Genomic DNA, 21,466 nt, shown 5'->3' with positions numbered 1-21,466 from the left:
AGAGAAAACTAAACACGTCCGATCTTAATGACAAAAAAAGGAGTGTAGGCTAGTGCATAGATGCTGTTTGGAGAGTATGAGTTTGCGATTCTATACTAACTTTGTTGACCCATTTCAAGATATAGTATGAAATGGAATATGATGTATTATCAAAGTCAAATAGATGATCAAATGTACATACACATTATCACTATGACACTAGTCGTTCAAATGAGTAACAAATAAATAATAAAGAGAGCCCTTGATCTAAACTGTATTAAAATGACATAAAATGACAAAGTCTATAAAATGTTATCATCACTCACTAGCCTACAGTTGACATGAGATGTCCTCGATGAATGGCCCATAAGGGATGCAGGCCAGAATCAAATTACCACTTTCTTTCTTGAACAATTATCATCCAAATATGTGCTAGCGTGTCAATCTCAAGTTGCTGGGCTCTCTCTGTGCACTGGGGGACGGGGACCACTTTGTTTCGCATAACTTGTGTTTGCAAGTTATCACGTGCTCGAGCCACATTCTACTTTTAGAAGAGGAGTGATCCGATGGTTTGTATTGTCGATGTTATTTTTTCAGATTGTTTACAGGATTCTTATCATTTCTGGTGCGTGAACACGTTTATAGACCGCCCTGTGCAGTGTATCCAAGCAACAAGTTTCCGCAAAATCAAACTAAAAGGATGAAGGTTACATTTACACTAATAGCTAGATGAAAAGGGAGGTTTGTCCAATGTTATTCTGACGGACACCTGCACTCGCTTCTCTTCTTCTACTTGGGTTCAAATGTGTGTATTTGGCACCAGATCTAGACAATATGTTGAGTTTGTAATTGAGTGGAATTATTAATAATGACAGATTTAAGACCCCGACTACTGTATTTCTTTGACCAGGTGAGGTAACCAATGGACATTATTATTGTTCTATAATTCTGCAATATAGAGGAAACATGGGATAATTTGATTTATCATAACTTTACACCTCTCTTGCGAACAGGACACGGATGCAGGAGGCCTTGAGAATGCACATGAATGGACCATTCCTTTGATTTGGTAAATGAACAGTGGTTTAAAGTAGTTCAGTAAAATTACTTTAAAGTACTACTTAATAACCATTTACTGCAGAGGGGTAAATCAGGGTGTTCCTTGGTAGTCTTAAACAAATCTAGTGTGAAACAAAAGTATACACCTCACACACATATTTATGGGTTTAAAGAAAATAAGTCACCTTTACCATGTCAGATAAAGAGTTGAAATGCATTACATTTTGAGTTTGCATTCCAATATTACACTTTATATACATCATAGAAGACTGAAATATAGCAAAACCGTTTGGCATAGAAACACTGGATTTTTGGCAGGTTTTTGAAATAGTGTTGATTAATTATGAAATAATAAAAATATGAATAACATTCCACCCATGAGGTAATTTGACTGTAGAAAAGGGCTACATGTTATTTAAAAAAAAAAAAAAAAATTTTTGGGGGGTATCTGTACTTTACTTTATTTAGTATTTCTATTTGGGAAAACTTTTACTTTTACTCCACTACATTCCTAATGAAAATAATGTACTTTCTACTCCATAACATTTTCCCTGACACCTAAAAGTACTTTGCATTTCGCCCCTTACAAAAAAAGATTGCAGTTTTGAAACTGCAGATAAAGTGCAGTACCTGCAGTCGACTTTGATATTTTGGATGCAGTAATTACAGAATAACTACAGTGTACTGCAGTTGAAAAAAAATGTGTTATTTTGAACACAGTGTTTGCAGCATACTACAGCTATACTGCACTCTCACTGACTGCAATCTTTTTTTGTAAGGGGAATGCAGAGCAGGACAGGTCCAATTCATGCACTCCCTGGTCATCTCACTAAACAAAAATGCTTTGTTTGTAAATTATGTCTAAGTTTTTGACTGTGCCTCTGGCTATCTGTAAATAAAATAAAAACAGAAAATCCTGCTGTCTCGTTTGCTTAAAATAAGGAATTTGAAATGATTTATACTTTTTATTTTACTTTTGATACTTAAGAATATTTTAGCAATTACATTTACTGTTGATACTTAATTATATTTAAAACCAAATACTTTTAGAATTTTACTCAAGTAGTATTAAGTTAATGGATTACTTTAAATTTTACTTGAGTCATTTTCTATTTACTTTTAACCAAGTATGAAAATTGGGTAAGCCTACTTTTTCCACCACTGCAAATGCTGGTGCACTTTTGGCAACAAACAAAGGTATGTCCTTTATCCAAAGTAGGTCTTTATTGGTAACGCATTTAGAGTATTAAGTCTGTGTTTTTTGTTGTTGTTACTTAGTGGTTAATAATATTGTTGTTATTTTTTTGCATTTCTATATTTTCTATTATTTTCATTTATTGATAGCCTTTGCACGCACAGTGTGTTGAGGACAAGGATGAGTTATCAAAAGTTTTTTTGAAACAACGATAATGCCCACAAAGTGCAAAATAAAATCTTCATAAGTGATAAACCTCATATCTCCCCACTGTTAACGGACTAATGAACATGGGTGGTGGGAGGAGTCTGGACTGGCTGGATGACATGAACCCAATGGATGCATACAAGCATGTGGCCCCTCAGTTGATGAGCGAGTTGGGGGAGTTTGCTTCTACAGTACCAGAGGAGCGAGGAGGTATGTATTCCAGACTGGCTCTACTCTATTTGATCTATTTCTATACCTTTGCCTGCAACACAAGATATCCATATTTCCCATAGTTGCTGATTCAATTACTTGAGTGTGTCAATTTATCAATATGTGTGTGACCTCTCACTTCACTCTGAGTTAGGTGGGGCTCTTTCTCATAAAGAATTACTTCATTTTATACAGAAAATTGCAGACAACCAAGCAAGTAGAGAATGGCCTAAACAAACCACCCATCCTCCGCCCCTAAGGAGACGTCAAGCCACAAGTAAGGAGGAGGAGAAGGAGGGGGAGGAGGAGGAGCAGAAGGAGGAGGAGGGACGGCCTGGCGTTCATTGTGGAATGGAATGCCTCAAATACCAAAGATGAACCAGGAGGACCAAATCAAATCAAATGTTATTTGTCACATGCTGTCACGCCCTGGTCGTAGTATATTGTGTTTGTCTTTATTTATTTGGTCAGGCCGGGGTGTGACATGGGTTTATTGTGGTGTGTTTTGTCTTGGGGAGTTGTTAGGTGTTGGGTGTGTGGCTTAGTGGGGGTATCTAGCATAGTCTATGGCTGTTTGGAGTGGTTCTCAATCAGAGGCAGGTGTTTATCGTTGTCTCTGATTGGGAACCATATTTAGGCAGCCATATTCTTTGAGTATTTCGTGGTTGATTGTTCCTGTCTCTGTGTTTGTGTTCACCAGATAGGCTGTATAGGTTTTCACGTTCCGTTTGTTGTTTTTGTATTGTTAGTTATTTCATGTCGAGTTCTTTTTCATTAAAGAACATGAATAACCACCACGCTGCATTTTGGTCCGCTTCTCCTTCAACAGACGAGAACCGTTATAGAATCACCCACCACAACGGGACCAAACGGCATGGTAACAGGCAACAGCAACAGCAGGAGCAACAAAGAGAGGAATGGACATGGGAGGATGAATTGGACGGAGAAGGACCATGGGCTCAGCCTGGAGAATATCGCCGCCCCAAAGAAGAACTGGAGGCGGTGAAAGCGGAGAGGCGCCGGTATGAGGAGGCAGCACGGCGACGCGGTTGGAAGCCCGAGAGTCAGCCCCAAAAACTTCTTGGGGGGGGCTCAGGGAGAGTGTGGCAGAGTCAGGAGTCAGACCTGAGCCAACTCTCCCTGTTTATCATGAGGAGCCAAGGAGGAGACCAGAACCAGAGCCGGTGTTGGAGGTGAGCGAAGCAGAGACTGTGAAGGAGTTAATGGGGAAATTGGAGGAGAGAGAAATGACGGAGTTGCTGTGTTGGTGCTTTAAACATGGAATTCGCCTGACGGAGCGTGTCGGGGATTTGATGGCACCTGGTTCTGCGCTCCATACTCGTCCTGAGGTGCGTGTTAGTCAGCTGGTGAAGATGGTGCCAGCCTAACGCACCAGGCCTCCTGTGCACCTCCCTAGCCTTGCACATCCTGTGCCAGCACTGCTCTCAAGATCTCCAGTACGCCTTCGCGGTCTAGCCCATCCTGTGCCACCTCCACACACCAGCCCTCCGGTGGCAGCTCCCCGCACTAGGCTTCCTGTGCGTGTCCTCGCCCCAGTACCACCAGTGCCAGCACCACGCATCAGGCCTACAGTGCGCCTCGCCTCTCCAGCGCTGCCGAGCTTCCTCCTCTCCTGCGCTGCCGGAGTCTCCCGCCTGTTCAGCGCTGCCGGAGCCTTTCTCCTCTCCTGCGCTGCCGGAGTCTCCCGCCTGTTCAGCGCAGCCAGAGCCTTCCTCCTCTACAGCACTGCCAGAGTCTCCCGCCTGTTCAGCGCAGCCAGAGCCTTCCGCCTCTACAGCGCTGCTGGAGTCTCCTGCCTGTTTAGCGCAGCCAGAGCTGCCAGTCTGCATGGAGCAGCCAGAGCTGTCAGTCTGCATGGAGCAGCCAGAGCTGCCAGTCGGCATGGAGCAGCCAGAGCCATCAGTCTGCCAGGATCCGCCAGTCAGCCAGAATCTTCCAGATCCGCCAGTCAGCCAGACTCTTCCAGATCCGCCAGTCAGCCAGACTCTTCCAGATCCGCCAGTCAGCCAGACTCTTCCAGATCCGCCAGTCAGCCAGACTCTTCCAGATCTGCCAGTCAACCAGACTCTTCCAGATCCGCCAGTCAGCCAGACTCTTCCAGATCCGCCAGTCAGCCAGGATCTGTCAGAACCGCCAGCCAGCCAGGATCTGCCGGATCCAACTACCTGCCTGAGGTTCCTATCAGTGCTGAACTTCCTATCAGTGCTGGCTTCCTATCAGTGCTGGCTTCCTCTCAGTGCTGAGCTTCCCCTCAGTGCTGAGCTTCCCCTCAGTCCCGAGCTTCCCCTCAGTCCCGAGCTTCCCCTCAGTCCCGAGCTTCCCCTCAGTCCCGAGCTTCCCCTCAGTCCCGAGCTTCCCCTCAGTCCCGAGCTGCCTCAGTCCCGAGCTGCCCCTCAGTCCCGAGCTGCCCCTCAGTACCGAGCTGGCCCACAGTACTGAGCTGCCCCTCAGTACCGAGCTGCCCCTTAGTCCAGTGGGGTTCTAGATGAGGACTACTAGGCCATGGTCGGCGGCGAGGGTGGACTATCCGAGGATGCGAGGAGGAGGGACTAAGACATTGATAGAGTGGGGTCCACATCCTGCGCCGGAGCCGGCACCATGGACAGACGCCCACCCAGACCCTCCCCTATGGTTTTGGTGTACGTCCGGGAGTCCGCACCTTAGGGGGTGCGTTCTGTCACGCCCCGGACGTAGTATATTGTGTTTGTCTTTATTTATTTGGTCAGGCCGGGGTGTGACATGGGTTTATTGTGGTGTGTTTTGTCTTGGGGTGTTGTTAGGTGTTGGGTGTGTGGCTTAGTGGGGCTATCTAGCATAGTCTATGGCTGTCTGGAGTGGTTCTCAATCAGAGGCAGGTGTTTATCGTTGTCTCTGATTGGGAACCATATTTAGGCAGCCATATTCTTTGAGTATTTTGTGGGTGATTGTTCCTATCTTTGTGTTTGTGTTCACCAGATAGGCTGTATAGGTTTTCACGTTCCGTTTGTTGTTTTTGTATTGTTAGTTATTTCATGTCGAGTTCTTTTTCATTAAAGAACATGAATAACCACCACGCTGCATTTTGGTCCGCTTCTCCTTTGACAGACGAGAACCGTTACACATGCATCATTGTCGAATACAACAGGTGCAGACCTTACAGGGAAATGCTTACAGGGAAATGTAACAAATAGATGAGTAAAAAAACAAGAAACAAAAGTAACAAATAATAATAATTAATGAGCAGTAGTAAAATATCAATGGCGAGGCTACATACAGGGGGTACCGGTACAGAGTCAATGTGTGGGGGCACCGGTTAGTTGAGGTAATTGAGGTAATATGTACATGTAGGTAGAGCTAAAGTGACTATGAATAAATAATAAACGGAGAATAGCAGTAGCGTACAATAGGGGGTGAGGGATGGGGCAATTTGATTAGCTGTTCAGGAGTCTTATGGCGTGGGGGTATAAACTGTTGAGAAGCCTCTTGGACCTAGACTTGGCGCTCCGGTACCACTTATCGTCTATGACTAGGGTGGCTGGAGTCTTTGACAATTTTTAGGTCCTTCCTCTGACACCGCCTGGTATAGAGATCCTGGATGGCAGGAAGCTTGGCCCCAGTGATGTACTGGGCCATACGCACTACCCTCTGTAGTGCCTTGCGGTCGGAGGCTGGACAGTTGCCATACCAGGCAGTGATGCAAACAGTCAGGATGCTCTCGATGGTGCAGCTGTAGAACCTTTTGAGAATCTGAGGACCCATGCCAAATCTTTTCAGTGTCCTGAGGGGGAATAGGTTTTGTCGTGCCCTCTTCACGACTGTCTTGGTGTACTTGGACCATGCTAATTTTGTGGGTGATGTGAACACCAAGGAACTTGAAGCTCTCTCCCTGCTCAAATGCAGCCCCGTCGATGACAATGGGGGCATGCTCAATGCACCTGCACTGTGATAGTCTGAGGTCCGTTAAAAGCGCAGAGAGCATCATGAAGAACAAGGAACACACCAGGCAGGTCCGAGATACTGTTGTGAAGAAGTTTAAAGCTGGATTTGGATACAAAAAGATTTCCCAAGCTTTAAACATCCCAAGGAGCACTGTGCAAGCGATAATATTGAAATGGAAGGAGTATCAGACCACTGCAAATCTACCAAGACCTGGCCGTCCCTCTAAACTTTCAGCTCATACAAGGAGAAGACTGATCAGAGATGCAGCCAAGAGGCCCATGATCACTCTGGATGAACTGCAGAGATCTACAGCTGAGGTGGGAGACTCTGTCCATAGGACAACAATCAGTCGTATATTGCACAAATCTGGCCTTTATGGAAGAGTGGCAAGAAGAAAGCCATTTCTTAAAGATATCCATAAAAAGTGTCGTTTAAAGTTTGCCACAAGCCACCTGGGAGACACACCAAACATATGGAAGAAGGTGCTCTGGTCAGATGAAACCAAAATTGAACTTTTTGGCAACAATGCAAAACGTTATGTTTGGCGTAAAAGCAACACAGCTCATCACCCTGAACACACCATACCCACTGTCAAACATGGTGGTGGCAGCATCATGGTTTGGGCCTGCTTTTCTTCAGCAGGGACAGGGAAGATGGTTAAAATTGATGGGAAGATGGATGGAGCCAAATACAGGACCATTCTGGAAGAAAACCTGATGGAGTCTGCAAAAGACCTGAGACTGGGACGGAGATTTGTCTTCCAACAAGACAATGATCCAAAACATAAAGCAAAATCTACAATGGAATGGTTCAAAAATAAACATATTCAGGTGTTAGAATTGCCAAGTCAAAGTCCAGACCTGAAACCAATCGAGAATCTGTGGAAAGAACTGAAAACTGCTGTTCACAAATGCTCTCCATCCAACCTCACTGAGCTCGAGCTGTTTTCCAAGAAGGAATGGGAAAAAATGTCAGTCTCTCGATGTGCAAAACTGATAGAGACATACCCCAAGCAACTTACAGCTGTAATCGCAGCAAAAAGGTGGCGCTACAAATAACTTAAGGGGGCTGAATAATTTTGCACGCCCAATTTTTCAGTTTTTGATTTGTTAAAAAAGTTTGAAATATCCAATAAATGTCGTTCCACTTCATGATTGTGTCCCACTTGTTGTTGATTCTTAAAAAAAATACAGTTTTATATCTTTATGTTTGAAGCCTGAAATGTGGCAAAAGGTCGCAAAGTTCAAGGGGGCCGAATACTTTCGCAAGGCACTGTATATAACAACGAATTGGCGAGGGCACAAGAACAGTCTGCAGCACCTGGCCTCCCCCTACTAGAATCTGAAGTCAAATGTTTACTGTTTGCTGATGATATGGTGCTTCTGTCCCCAACCAAGGAGGGTCTACAGCAGCACCTAGATCTTCTGCACAGATTCTGTCAAACCTGGGCCCTGACAGTAAAACTAAGTAAGACTAAAATAATGGTGTTCCAAAAAATGTCCAGTTGCCAGGACCACGAATACAAATTCCATATAGACACTGTTGCCCTAGAGCACACAAAAAACTCTTTATGGTTGTGAGGTCTGGCGTCCGCTTACCAACCAATAATTCACAAAATGGGACAAACACCTAATTGAGACTGCAAAAATATCCTCTGTGTACAATGTAAAACATCAAATAATGCACGCAGAGTAGAATTAGGCCGATACCCGCTAATGATAAAAATCCAGAAAAGAGCTGTTAAATTCTACAACCACCTAAAAGGAAGCAATTCCCAAACCTTCAATAACAAAGCCACCACCTACAGAGAAATGAACCTGGAGAAGAGCCTCCTCAGCAAGGTGGTCCTGGGGCTTTGTTCAAGAACACAAACCGACCCCACAGAGCACCAGGACAGCAACAAAATTAGACCCAACCAAATCATGAGAAAAAAAAGAAAATTACTTGACACATTGGAAAGAATTTACAAAAAAACAGAGCAAACTAGAATGCTATTTGGCTGTAAACAGAGAGTATGCAGTGGCAGAATTCCTGACCACTGTGACTGACCTAAAATTAAGGAAATCTTCGACTATGTACAGACTCAGTGAGCTTAGCCTTGCTATTGAGAAAGGCCGCCAAAGGCAGACCTGGCTCTCATGAGAAGACAGGCTATGTGCACACTGCCCACAAAATGAGGTGGAAACTGAGCTGCACTTCCTAACCTCCTGTCAAATATATGACCATATTAGAGACACATATTTCCCTCAGGTTACACAGACCCACAAAGAATTTGAAAAAACAAATCCAATTTTGATAAACTCCCTTATCTATTGGGTTAAAATACCCCTCTGTGCCATCACAGCAGCAAGATTTGTGACCTGTTGCCACAAGAAAAGGGCAACCAGTGAAGAACAAACAATTCTGTGAATACATCCTATATTTTATGTTTATTTTCCCTTTTGTAGTTGAACTATTTGCACATCATTACAACACTGTAAATAGACATAATATGACATTTGAAATGTCTTTATTCTTTTGGAACATTTGTGAATGTAATGTTCACTGTTAATTTTGTATTGTTTATTTGACTTTTCTTTATTATCTATTTCACTTGTTTTGGCAATGTAAACATATGTTACCCATGCCAATAAAGCCCTTAAATTGAAATTGAATAGAGAGAGGGATGGAGAGAGTTTCTTCCTCACTGAGTGATTCACTAACTGATATTGTGACAATGTAGTGTCAGTGTGTAGAGCAATAATGGTTTTAGAATAGCCTACTCTGTGGAATGTTCACGCTGATAAAGATACTGAAGATATGAATGAAGACTTTAGTTCCATACGTACTTCCTGACACAAATCTCTTAACTTGCATACTGAAACTCCAGCGTATTCATTTTTCCACACAACTCTGTTGCTTAATTGCTGTTATTAGCACTGATGATGGAGAATTATATTCAACTTCAGCACACAATATGTGATGGTACATACAATATTCAGCAAACAAATATATAGGCCTATTACTTCCATTGTTGAGCACAGGAAATTTTTTTGTGAAGCTTTTTTTATTAAACATATGAATAAATACAGGGATTGACAAATACAATAGGCTTTAAAGACATCCAATTGGAAACGTAAACACTGACAGCGATGGCATACAAATAAAACAAAAATAAATTTAAAAAATACATGTAAAAACATATGCAAGGCATCCACTGCAACTCTCTGACCATATCAGTAATGAATGTCCATGACCTGAGAGAGCACTTCCTTAAAGTCCCTGTGAAGTTCCTGTATAGATAGTTCTTCATTGAAATTGTAGCTTGTAACGTTTTGTATAATGTTAATTCAATGTTTAGGTTCTTGAGCTTGCCCCAAATCATAGCACTCAATCTACCCAACAGATGTATATTTGATTTGTGGAGTTGTGAGCCCCCTAGTGGATATGTTGTGAATAAACTCCTTTATACATCTGCGCTCACAGCGTAGACTTCACAGCCAGAGTTGATAACATCGGAGCGGATCAGTGCAGCAGAACAATTGCCTGTTCAGGATCAAAAGAAGAAACGTTACCAAATCTAACGGGTGGATAGGAAGATTACTTACCAAGTTTTGACACCACACTCGAGTCTTGACAATGCACCTGAAAGAAGAAAGCGGGCGGTTTCCATTGGAAGAAAATATTTGAAAAGTCAGCCGGAGGAATGTGTGTGCGACATGAATCAACATCATGAGCGCAGGGGAATTGACAGGCTGTAGTTGATGAGACGTATTAATGGATTTCGATTGGGTTAGAGGATTTGAAAAGCAAGCTTAATTTACCCGTGTAGAGATTAGGCATTACACAAACCTTAAACAATGATACATTTGGGATGATATATATATATATATATATATATATATATATATATATATATATTTTAAATTAAGTAAAACATATGAATCACCACATTGTTGGAGCGATTTGGTGGCCCTACAGTGTAGGCTAGTTTTGATTGTCCCAATAATGCAGGCACAACGATGAAGTTAAGTTCAAACAACTACAGAGCAGGTAGTTTAGGGGTTAACTCCCAAATGTCTGTGATGAGTAAAAATGAATTAACCAAGAAATTCTTAATATAATGTCCATCCCATCACAGCATACTCTTTGTTTTTGGCGTTGCATTAAAAGAAAGGGAAACTGTTCTCTTTGATTTCAGTTGACTATTACATTGTTTTTTGTTCAGAAAAGTGGGACACCGATCAGGCCAAACTGAGTGGGAATAAATAATACACCATAGCAGTTTGGTTTTCAGACAGTGCTGATTTTGCTGGGGACAAGCCAAACCACTGCCTCTCTCCCTTTGTATTCCTATCTCTATTCCTGTCAGCAGTTCAGATCTATACTGAACAAAAATATAAATGCAACAATGTAAAAGTTTTTACTTAGCTACAGTTCATATAAGGAAATAAATGAGGCCCTAATCTATGGATTTCACATGACTGGGCCTTGGAGGACATAGGCCCAACCACTTGGGAGCCAGCTTCTCAGTACCCCCACAGAAACCCTCCAGAGAAACCTATTGAAATAATAGATAATAGAATACACAGGACCAGCGGTCATCTTTGTGGTAGTAATTATACGTAAACATTTTCAATTTATATGTCAATGGTGTACCAGGTAAATTGCAGTGGTCTGAAGGGATGGGTTCATTCTATGAATTATATTTCTATGATTGAAATGAGACCCACCCTGTAGTCAAGAGCGATGGCGGGGGACAATACAAACAACTCAGAAGATGTAAAACAGGGTCTAAGGCTGCAACATGTAAAAACATGGAGTATATGTGCTGTTAGATAATTGATGTTTAAAGGATGAAAAATGACAATTTTACAAACACCGTTTGTAAGCAAAGTCGACCGTTTATATTTTCCAGTGTTGAAGACATGGATGTCTCATGGTATGGTGGGGTTTGCAAAATGGGTTCACTTTGAGCACCTTTATCTCCTGAGTGTTTTGGTATTCAGGTCTAAAACGTCACTTTTTGAACACTTCTTTCACGGCCAAATGCATAAAGAGTTTTGTTTTAAAATCAAAAGGGATCCTCTCAAAAAGTGATTGAATTCAAATGGATTTACCCATATGTCAACCCTCTGAGTGGAGGTACACACCCCTTTCTCCTTGTTAGCCCAGCATCTGTTAGCTTTTACAGAGCATTTAACTGTCATTTGTATTCTAGAGTTCCAGGATTTTCTTATACTAGAATGATCAATAAAAATGTAATCTTTAGAACTCTAACTTTTACTTTCAGTTAGGACTGTTTGACATGTATGAGGGTGATGGTGCCACTTTTCCTAAGTTTTTAATGCCTGTTCTCTCTCTCTCTCTCTCTCTCTCTCTAGGCATGCAGAAGCCACCGGTGGCCGCCAAACCAAAGATCCCTCAGCCCCAGAAGCCAGGGCCCTCTCCATCCTCGGCTGTAGCCCACAAACCACCATGCTTCCCCAAACCATGCCTCACCACGGCGTTGGAGTCCAAACCACTCTCATCAAAGACTGCAAGTCACAATCAGACCACAGTGAACGATGGTCAGAGACCATCGGAAATGTCCAGAAGTATAGGTCTTCTGAACTGCAGAAATGGAATACAGCATCAAGAGAACAAGAAACCAGATTGTGATTATATTATTCCAATTTGTCAGTGTAGCCAGAAGAACTGTCTGTGTGTGGGGAACGGCAACACACCGGATGTAGAGATTGAAAAAGACATGAAAACGTTGCATAACAATAGCAAAATGGAGGAATCCAGAATAGAGCTTGTTCCCAAATCTCGATCTCGAGAGAACAAAGGAGACGACAACAACAAGAGCCAAGCAGTAAACAACACTTTACCAGATGTTTGTGTACAGGCTATGTTGCTGTCCACTAATAACCACCTCTTAAACACAAATCAGAACGTCAAATCAGACATTGTGACGTCAGTACACCCTGACATAGTGCCCTCTTCCTCAGGAGAGCACCCAGAGCAATGACGCCAATGGTGGTGGTGACACCATCCCCTCCTCTTGTTCTATTGGTAGAGACACTGGCAAGCCCAATCAAAACCCAGCTGTACTTAGGAAGCGTCTCCCCCTCCCTGTACCACGGAAACCCAGGAAGTCTGCCCTGGTTAGACAGGAAGACCCAGAGGAGGGGAGGGGTCAGACGGAGGGGAGGGAGTGGAGGGAAACAATGGTCAGAAAGGTGAAGGTGTCACTGGAGAGGAAGAACAGCCCGTCTCTGTCTGCCAACGCACACCTGCTTGTCACGCACACAACATTCCTGCCAGGACTAGTGAAAGCTGGGAGGGTCTTCCATCGTCCAGTACACCCTGCCATCCACCTGCAGCCCCTTCCAGAAAGAAAGCCTTTCTGTCTGAACCTGAGAAAGCAGCACAGACCTCTTCCACCTCCTCCCATCTGCACCTCCCTCAGGATGTAGAGGAGGAGAATAAGGGATGGCTGGATGACTGTGTCTATGAAAAGGAGTGTTCAGTAGACAAGGAGGTGATCCATGGTGAGATTACTTGTCATCCTTTCTCGACCAGTCTGCCCAACCAGCTGGAGCTCAACTCCAACTGCCACTCGCCTTTCACCGTGGCAACCAGCAAGATGGCAGTTGTCCCCAAGAAACCACAGGGACACAGCTCCCCGTCAGCATTGGTACTGAAGAAGGAACTGTCAGAAGAGGGAAAAGGGGAGAAAGGAAAGACCTCAGACAGTGATGATGATGGACGTGTACTGGCTAAGGGCAGTCAAGATGACAGGGCTCTAAATATGAAAGCGCTAGCTGCAACCCCAGGGGAGCGACCAGGAAAGAGCATCCTGCAGATGCTGGTATCACCTATCTCCAGTAAGAACAGCATTGGTGAAACACTGATGCTGTCCAAGCCGCCTCGCTCCACCCTGGGGAAAGGGAGAACCAAGTCCTTCTCCTCTGCAGACTTCACCCGCTCCGATGGACAGAAACTTAATTCTTACCGGAGACCCCTGGAGCTGAAGCTCTCTGTCAAGACGCTGCCCACATGACCATCCTACCCATGCTAGATTATGGAGACATAATTTATAGATCGGCAGGTAAGGGTGCTCTCGAGCGACTAGATGTTCTTTACCATTCGGCCATCAGATTTGCCACCAATGCTCCTTATAGGACACATCACTGCACTCTGTACTCCTCTGTACACTGGTGATCTCTGTATACCCGTCGCAAGGCCCATTGGTTGATGCTTATTTATAAAACCCACTTAGGCCTCACTCCCCCCTTATATTTCACATCACGAAATTCTGGCTTGGATAATTTTCTGTCTAATTCATGCTGTCATTCCAGCAAGTAATTGTTTATAAAAAATACAATTGAGGTTGAGTTCTGCCAGTCACATTCTGTTAAAGGTCCCCAAAGCACACACATCCCTGTGGCTGCTTTGCGTGATGTATTGTTGTCTCTACCTTCATACCCTTCATACCCTTTGTGCTGTTGTCTGTGCCCAATAATGTTTGTACCGTGTTGCTACCATGCTGTGTTGTCATGTGTTGCTGCCTTGCTATATTGTTGTCTTAGGTCTGTCTTTATGTAGTGTTGTTGTCTTTCTTGTCGTGATGTGTGTTTTGTCCTATATTTACTTATTTATATTTTAATCCCAGCCCCCGTTCCCGCCAGATGCCTTTTGGTAGAACATCATTGTAAATAAGAATTTGCTCTTAACTGACTTGCCTAGTTAAATAGAAAACTGTTCAGTGTTCTGTGCCTTGAACCAACAGCTTAGTGTGTTAGTCAGTCCACTTTATTTCAGAGTGAAACAGTCACATGCATCTAACACACATTGAGCCTCTCACAAATATAGCCATACCATAGAATATCTACTTTAAACAGGGCATGGCCCCAGAATGCACAGAGAAGGAGGCTACTTGAAGTAGCAACACACCATGGTCCAGTTCTAAACCAATGCCTAACAACAATAGTTCTGCTAAGCCTCCTGCTTGGCTAGGTGGTGTTTTTGTCATATTATAGCTGGTTGGAGCCAAGGGCCTAGGATTAAGGTAGCGTCAGCGGGTTTGGAACCAGGCCTTTCTTATGTCTGTGTTGGCCTGTGACACCTTTAACTTCCTCAAGATCAAGTCAACAAGCAGATAGGTAGAGAGGAGTGACCAGCTTGGAGCCGAGCCTTCCGTAATGTTTGGGTTGGCAATAGTGTGGACATCCAGCCAAACTACTCTGACCCAAGGCAATATTTTTTTTGCTGTCTGTCAAACACCTATTTCCTTTGTGTTCTCTGTGGTCACACCAGGAAATGTTGGAATACTGGTGGACTGATGATTTTTCTTCTGTAAGAAAGACACCTCCCTGATGTGATATGCTTACTCAGGCGTTTTATACCAACCAACCTCTCCTTCCTCTCTCCCTCTTTCACCATCCTACTTTTATATCACACTCTCCTCCACCCTTTCTCTCTCCTAGGTGAGTGGTACGTGTGTGTTTTTGTGTACGTGCATTACTGACTAATCTACTGTCCTCCCAACAGGAGCTCTATAGATGAGGATGTTGGCCAGATGGATGATGAGGACATCATGGTTCACAGCTTGGATGAGGACGATGACACTTCCTCCTCCAACAAAGGGGAACCTGAGCAGCATGGGGAGAGGGAGGTGAGCTGCTAGAAAATAGAAAGAAAATATGCCACTTCACAGATGTTTTGATGTAAGGTTACTTACAGTACAGTGAGTGCATGCATTTCTAGTATATGATCCCTGTGAGAATTGAACCCACGATCTTGGTGAAAATGTAGTGATTGACTTAGTGTTTGTATCTGTGTCTGCGCTAGGCTGACAGTGGTGCCAAGGAGAGCAAGGTAGTCCACATTGCAAGGGAGATCATGAGCTCGGAGAATGTATTGTCAACGTCCTGAAGCTTCTCCATATTGTAAGTATTCTGACATTTTGCCATCTTTGTGCTACGTTTGATACAAAAAACATGTTGACAGACTTATCATTCTCTACAGAACTGTGGCTTGCATTTTACTGTTCATGAAATATCTAGTGAGAACTCCAGTATGTACTGTAAGTGAGACTTCTCCATTTGCATTTTGATTATGCTAACCACTGGGGCACAGTCCACCATGAGGGACATACATTGGGTTTCTGAACTGTACACTACTTTCCTCATTCCCGCTATGCCCTCATTCCTAACAGGCAGTTAGGAAAGCCAAGGCTAGCTTTTTCAAGCAGAAATTTGCTTCCTGCAATACAAACTCAAAAAAGTTCTGGGACACTGTAAAGTCCATGGAGAATAAGAGCACCTCCTCCCAGCTGCCCACTGCACTGAGGATAGGAAACTCTGTCACCACCGATAAATCCACTATAATTGAGAATTTCAATAAACATTTTACTACGGCTGGCCATGCTTTCCACCTGGCTACCCCGACCCCGGTCAACAGCCCTGCACCCCCCCAGCAACTCGCCCAAGCCTTCCCCATTTCTCCTTCTCCCAGTTAGCTAATGTTCTGAAAGAGCTGCAAAATCTGGACCCCTACAAATCAGCCGGGCTAGACAATCTGGACCCTTTCTTTCTAAAATGATCTGCCGAAATTGTTGCAATCCCTATTACTAGCCTCTTCAACCTCTCTTTCGTGTCATCTGAGATTCCCAAAGATTGGAAAACAGCTGCGGTCATCCCCCTCTTCAAAGGGGGACACACTCTTGACCCAAACTGCTACAGACCTATATATATCCTACCCTGTCTTTCTAAAGTCTTCGAAAGCCTCCAACTGCTCTTAAATACAAATAAAACTAAATACATGCTCTTTAACCAGATGGCTGCCCGCACCTGCCCGCCCGTCCAGCATCACTACTCTGTACGGTTCTGACAAGCAACACTTGTTAAGTGTAATGTAAAATGTATGGTGCTCTCACTGACACATATTTCAAGGGACGTGGGGACCCCCATCTCTGCCCCCCCCCCCCAGATGTAAACCACAGGAGATCCATGCTACAGGGCCCGCACCCCTTAGAGCCTATCTGGTACTGTATGTGTTGTACTCTGCCCTGTAAGCAGTTGCTGTGCTGTCCGAGTTGTTCCATGAACCACAAAAAAGCACCAAATACCTTCACCACCATCATCAGAAAGAGAAGCAGAAAAACTTTCCCTGAGAGCCCCAAGGCTTTCCTTCTCTCCTCCTCTCATCCCCTCCTCTCCTGCTCCACTTTTTTAAGAGGACTGGGTGTGTGTGTGTGAGGTGGTGGGGGGTATTGGAAACTAAACAGGGCTTTCATGTAAGACCGCTTGGTATAGAGGTCAGAGGTTGAGGATGGCTCATTCTTATGGCTCAGATCTAAGTGCACTGAAATGTTCCAAACTTGGAACATTTGATGTGTTGTGCTTGCAGCCTAACACTTTTCTGTGTAAAAACAATAAAAGCTATACAAAAGGAAAGGAAATGGGAAAGGGGATACCGAGTCAGTTGTTCAACTGAAATGTGTCTTCCGCATTTAACCCAACCCCTCTGAAAGACATTGTGTGTCTGTCTGTGTGTTGTGTGTCCTGTGTCTCTGTCTCTCCCACTGACACATCCATCCCTCCCATACAGAACTTCCGTGATGCGGTGGCAAAGGCGTCTCATCAAATGTGGGAAACCTATTATAGAGGTTCCAGATCCTGTACTACCTTCCTCAGCTCTATGAATTGTACCATGACCTGCTCAGAGAGCTGGAGGAGAGGGTCACACAATGGTACCAGAATTGTAAAATTGGAATTTGTATATTCTAGTTATTATATTTCTATTGCCAGAAGCAATGCTACCTGAATTAAAACTATAGAATTAGTCTATTTCTATGACCCAGGCTATCATTCAAATCTTTTCTCATAGGATTGATAGCATTCCTACTCTGAAATGTCTGTGAATACGGGCCCGGAACCGTCACTAGCACTCAACTCTATCACCATCAACATAAATTACAACTACAAAATAATAATGCCTACATACATCACTGACATTGTGACTCACAAACACACATCTATCATTCCTGACACAGTCGGCCAGTGGCACCTTAATTGGGGAGGACAGGCTCATAGTAATGGCTGGAACAATAAATGGAATGGTATCATACTCATCAAACACATGGTTTGACCATTCCATTCACAACCATAAATAACCACACATTTACAGGTTAATTAAGAAAGCGAAACTTAGATATGTGTTTCTGGTTGTTGATTCAACTAGATCATGCCCATTTCAAGCGTATCTTTCTAAAGAATAAGGAGTTGTGTCAGAATATTTAGGTAAGTTAGCTGGCAAACAAAATTGATCCTACCCCTCAGGGACGAGCATGGTCGGCTAGCGGACATCTTTGTGTATAAAGGGCCCTATCTAAAGATGTACTCGACATACCTCAGAGATTTTGAAAATAATGTGGCTCTACTGGACAAGCAAAACAGGAAGAACCCAGCCTTTGCTGCAGTAGTGCGGGAATTTGAGGTAAACGGACTCACTGGGACAACCTGTTTTCTGTGTGTGTGATTTGTTTAAAGTGAAAGGTGTGTGTATCTTTGTTAGTCGATCTGTGAGTGTGTGCACTAAAGTGTTTATTATATGTCTCAGGCTAGTTCCTGCTGTGCCAGCCTGACTCTGAAGCATTACCTACTGAAGCCTGTTCAGAGGTTTCCCCAGTATCAGCTTCTGCTCATAGGTCGGCAGGGTAGCCTAGTGGTTAGAGCTGTTGGACTAGTAACTGGAAGGTCGCAAGTTCAAATCCCCGAGCAGACAAGGTACAAATCTATCATTCTGCCCCTGAACAGGCAGTTAACCCACTGTTCCTAGGCCGTCATTGAAAATAAGAATTTGTTCTTAACTGACTTGCCTAGTTAAATAAAGGTAAAAAAAATGTTTTAAATAGGTAACTGAGGGGTCTCTTTGGTTTCACTGACAAGCTCAGTCCTGAGGGGTGTACTCAAAAGTAGGATCATTAGCTAGGCTCCCATCCAATAGGCTCTATGCATTATACCGCCTCCAACGTTCTAATTTACTTCCTACCAGGTTGTTGACTTTAGGAGCGATTTCTGCTATTGTTTTTATCATTAGCTTACTAGCTATCATCGAAGCATTTCTCCGGAAGTCATCAACCCGGTAGGAAGTCAATTAGAACGTTGGAGGCGGTATAATGCATAGAGCCTATTGTTGGCGATAGAAATAAGTGCATGATGACGTAGCACTCACAAAACGTACCGTTTTGTCACAAAAACGGTTGCGTCTAAATAGAAACATGTTCGCAGATACAGTGCGGGTAGTCTAGTCTACAGTACATGATAAGATTACTGTGGATAATAGCAAGCATATTTTTATTTGTCAAAACGGCAGTCAAGCATCGATCATCATGTCACCAGAGTGAGACCTGTGATATTTATTGGAAAGTAGCATTAAGCTCATCACCGTGCACTTTCACCACCCTGTGAAGTTCATCATAACTTATTTTGTCTGTAGCCGAATAAACTGTATGGTTTCCCGAGTTGTAGTGGGAGGACCACACCCCATTTCATCGCTTGACTACAAATTTACTTCGATATGATGGTTAATATCAATATTTGCGCATAAAGGTATTCCCACATAATTCATTTTACTGACACAAAAGATCCCACTATGTAAAACAAACAAATTATCTGTTGGCATTTATAAAATTACACTGAAACTTCCTGTTTCACAGCTGTTGTGATTTTTTTTATATGTACGATATGACTTTACTCGCATAAAAACTGTGGATGGATACGTGGTGAATGAGTAGGCCAGCTAACTTGGATAAATAACCAGAAATAACTATTGATTTTCTAGTTTATTAAGAATGCTAAACTTGTGTTTTTGGTTGTTGAGTCAATCAGACCATGCCCATTTCAATCCTATCTATAAGAAATAAAAGCATTTCAGAATATTTAGGCAATTTAGCTGGCTAACTCCTTGATACTGCTTTGTAGTGTTTTCTCTTTGTAGTGTTTTAAAAGGCATACTCAATGGAAAATGTCTTCAAAAAAACCAGAGAAATGTAATAACACTTTGACAGATCATTGCACAATAACACCCAAAATAACAGCAAAAAACAGTAAACAACTCAACACATTCACATGGTCAAGTGTTTCATTTGTTGTATATCTACTGGTCAAATAAGTGCACTGCAAACAGAATTCTTCACCTATTCTTCAAGCATAATAAGATTATGAAGTGCGTTCAAGGAGAATTCTGAACATTTTCAAACAACTTTGAACATTTCTTCAAGTGCAGTTGCAAAAACCAAGTGCTATGATGAAACTGCCTCTCATGAGGACCGCCACAGGAAAGGAAGACCCAGAGTTACCTCTGCTGCAGAGGATAAGTTCATTAGAGTTACCAGCCTCAGAAATTTCAGCCCAAATAAATGCTTCAGAGTTCAAGTAACAGACACATCTCAACATCAACTGTTCAGAGGAGATTGCGTGAATCGGGCCTTCATGGTCGAATTGCTGCAAAGAAACGACTACTAAAGGATACCAATAATAAGAAGAGACTTGCTTGGGCCAAGAAACACGAGCAATGGACATTAGACCGGTGGAAATCTGTCCTTTGGTCTGATGAGTCCAAATTTGATTTTGGTTCCAACCACCGCATCTTTGTGAGATGCAGAGTAGGTGAACGCATAATCTTTGCATGTGTAGTTCCCAACAAAAAGCATAGAGGAGGTGTAATAGTGCTTTGCTGGTGACACTGTCTGTGATTTATTTAGAATTCAAGGCACACTTAACCAGCATGGCTACCACAACATTCTGTAGCGATATGCCATCCCATCTGGTTTGCACTTAGTGGGACTTGGTGGGATTTGTTTTTCAACAGGACAATGACCCAACACACCTATTTTACCCGTATCTAAGATCAGTAGCTTAAAGAGTCTTGGTTGAGTGGAATATTAGATAATAATATCTCACCTTTCGGGAGAACATCCAGAAACTGATCCAGTGCAGATTCAGTGCAGTCTGAACGGTGAAATCGTCTTGCTTGGGAGGGTGTTCCTGAAAGAGGCTGTTCTGATGAAGCCCTCGAGGAAGGTCATGCAGCCCAGGATGTTCTTCCTGGTGAGTAGGGAATTAAATGAGCTGTCTTCATCAGACAGTTTCAGATAGTGCCTCTTGGATCGTTTTCTTCCATTTTGTCCATACTAAACACAACCTATTTGTGTCTCCTTTCTACCTGCACATGTTTGTTCTTCAGTTATGGAGTGTCTTGATGAGCAATTCCAGTGATATAAAATTATTGTATTTTTATCTAGTTCAATGACACACTTCTGTACACCACCCCTGTTCAGTCTGGACAGTTCGAACTCAACAACATGTTCTCACTGGCTGGGATGAAGGTAGGAACTCGTGATTGTGTCTTAAATTGCACCCGTGCCATTTTTTTAATCCTACATTCAATAATAGTTGTATACGTTCTTCAACCACAAAACTATGCCGTGGCCAGTTTATTAGGTACACAATGACGGTTCGCTTCTGCAGACCATGAGTCACGTGGACGTGGCAGACAGTCCTTCAGTTACTGTTCGATTCAATGTTAGAATTGGCAAAACAAGTGACCTATGTGACTTTGAACGTGATATGAAGTTTGGTGCCAGGGCACCAGTTCCAGTATCTCAGAAACGGCCGGCCTCCTGGGCTTTTCACACACAACAGTGTCAAGGGTTTACCGAGAATAGAATTATGCAAGCTAACAGGCGGGCCACAAACAGGCAAATAATGTGGCAGTACAACAGTGGTGTGCAGAACGGCATCTCGGAACATACAACTCATCAGTCCTTGCCACGGATGGGCTATAGCAGCAGACAACCACACCGGGTTCCACTCCTATCAGCTAAAAACAAGAAGTGGCTCCAGT

General features: G+C 43.2%; 1 pseudogene; it reads left to right on the top strand.

The window, feature by feature from the left end:
• The first annotated feature begins 2,523 nt into the window (after nt 1-2,523).
• LOC135524961 (FYVE, RhoGEF and PH domain-containing protein 6-like) lies at nt 2,524-18,532 on the top strand (annotated as a pseudogene).
• The last annotated feature ends 2,934 nt before the right edge of the window (nt 18,533-21,466 follow it).

Source organism: Oncorhynchus masou, chromosome 31, assembly GCF_036934945.1.
Source record: "Oncorhynchus masou masou isolate Uvic2021 chromosome 31, UVic_Omas_1.1, whole genome shotgun sequence".
In the NCBI taxonomy this organism is placed as follows: Eukaryota; Metazoa; Chordata; class Actinopteri; order Salmoniformes; family Salmonidae; genus Oncorhynchus; species Oncorhynchus masou.
This window is presented reverse-complemented; position numbering and strand designations above follow the sequence as displayed.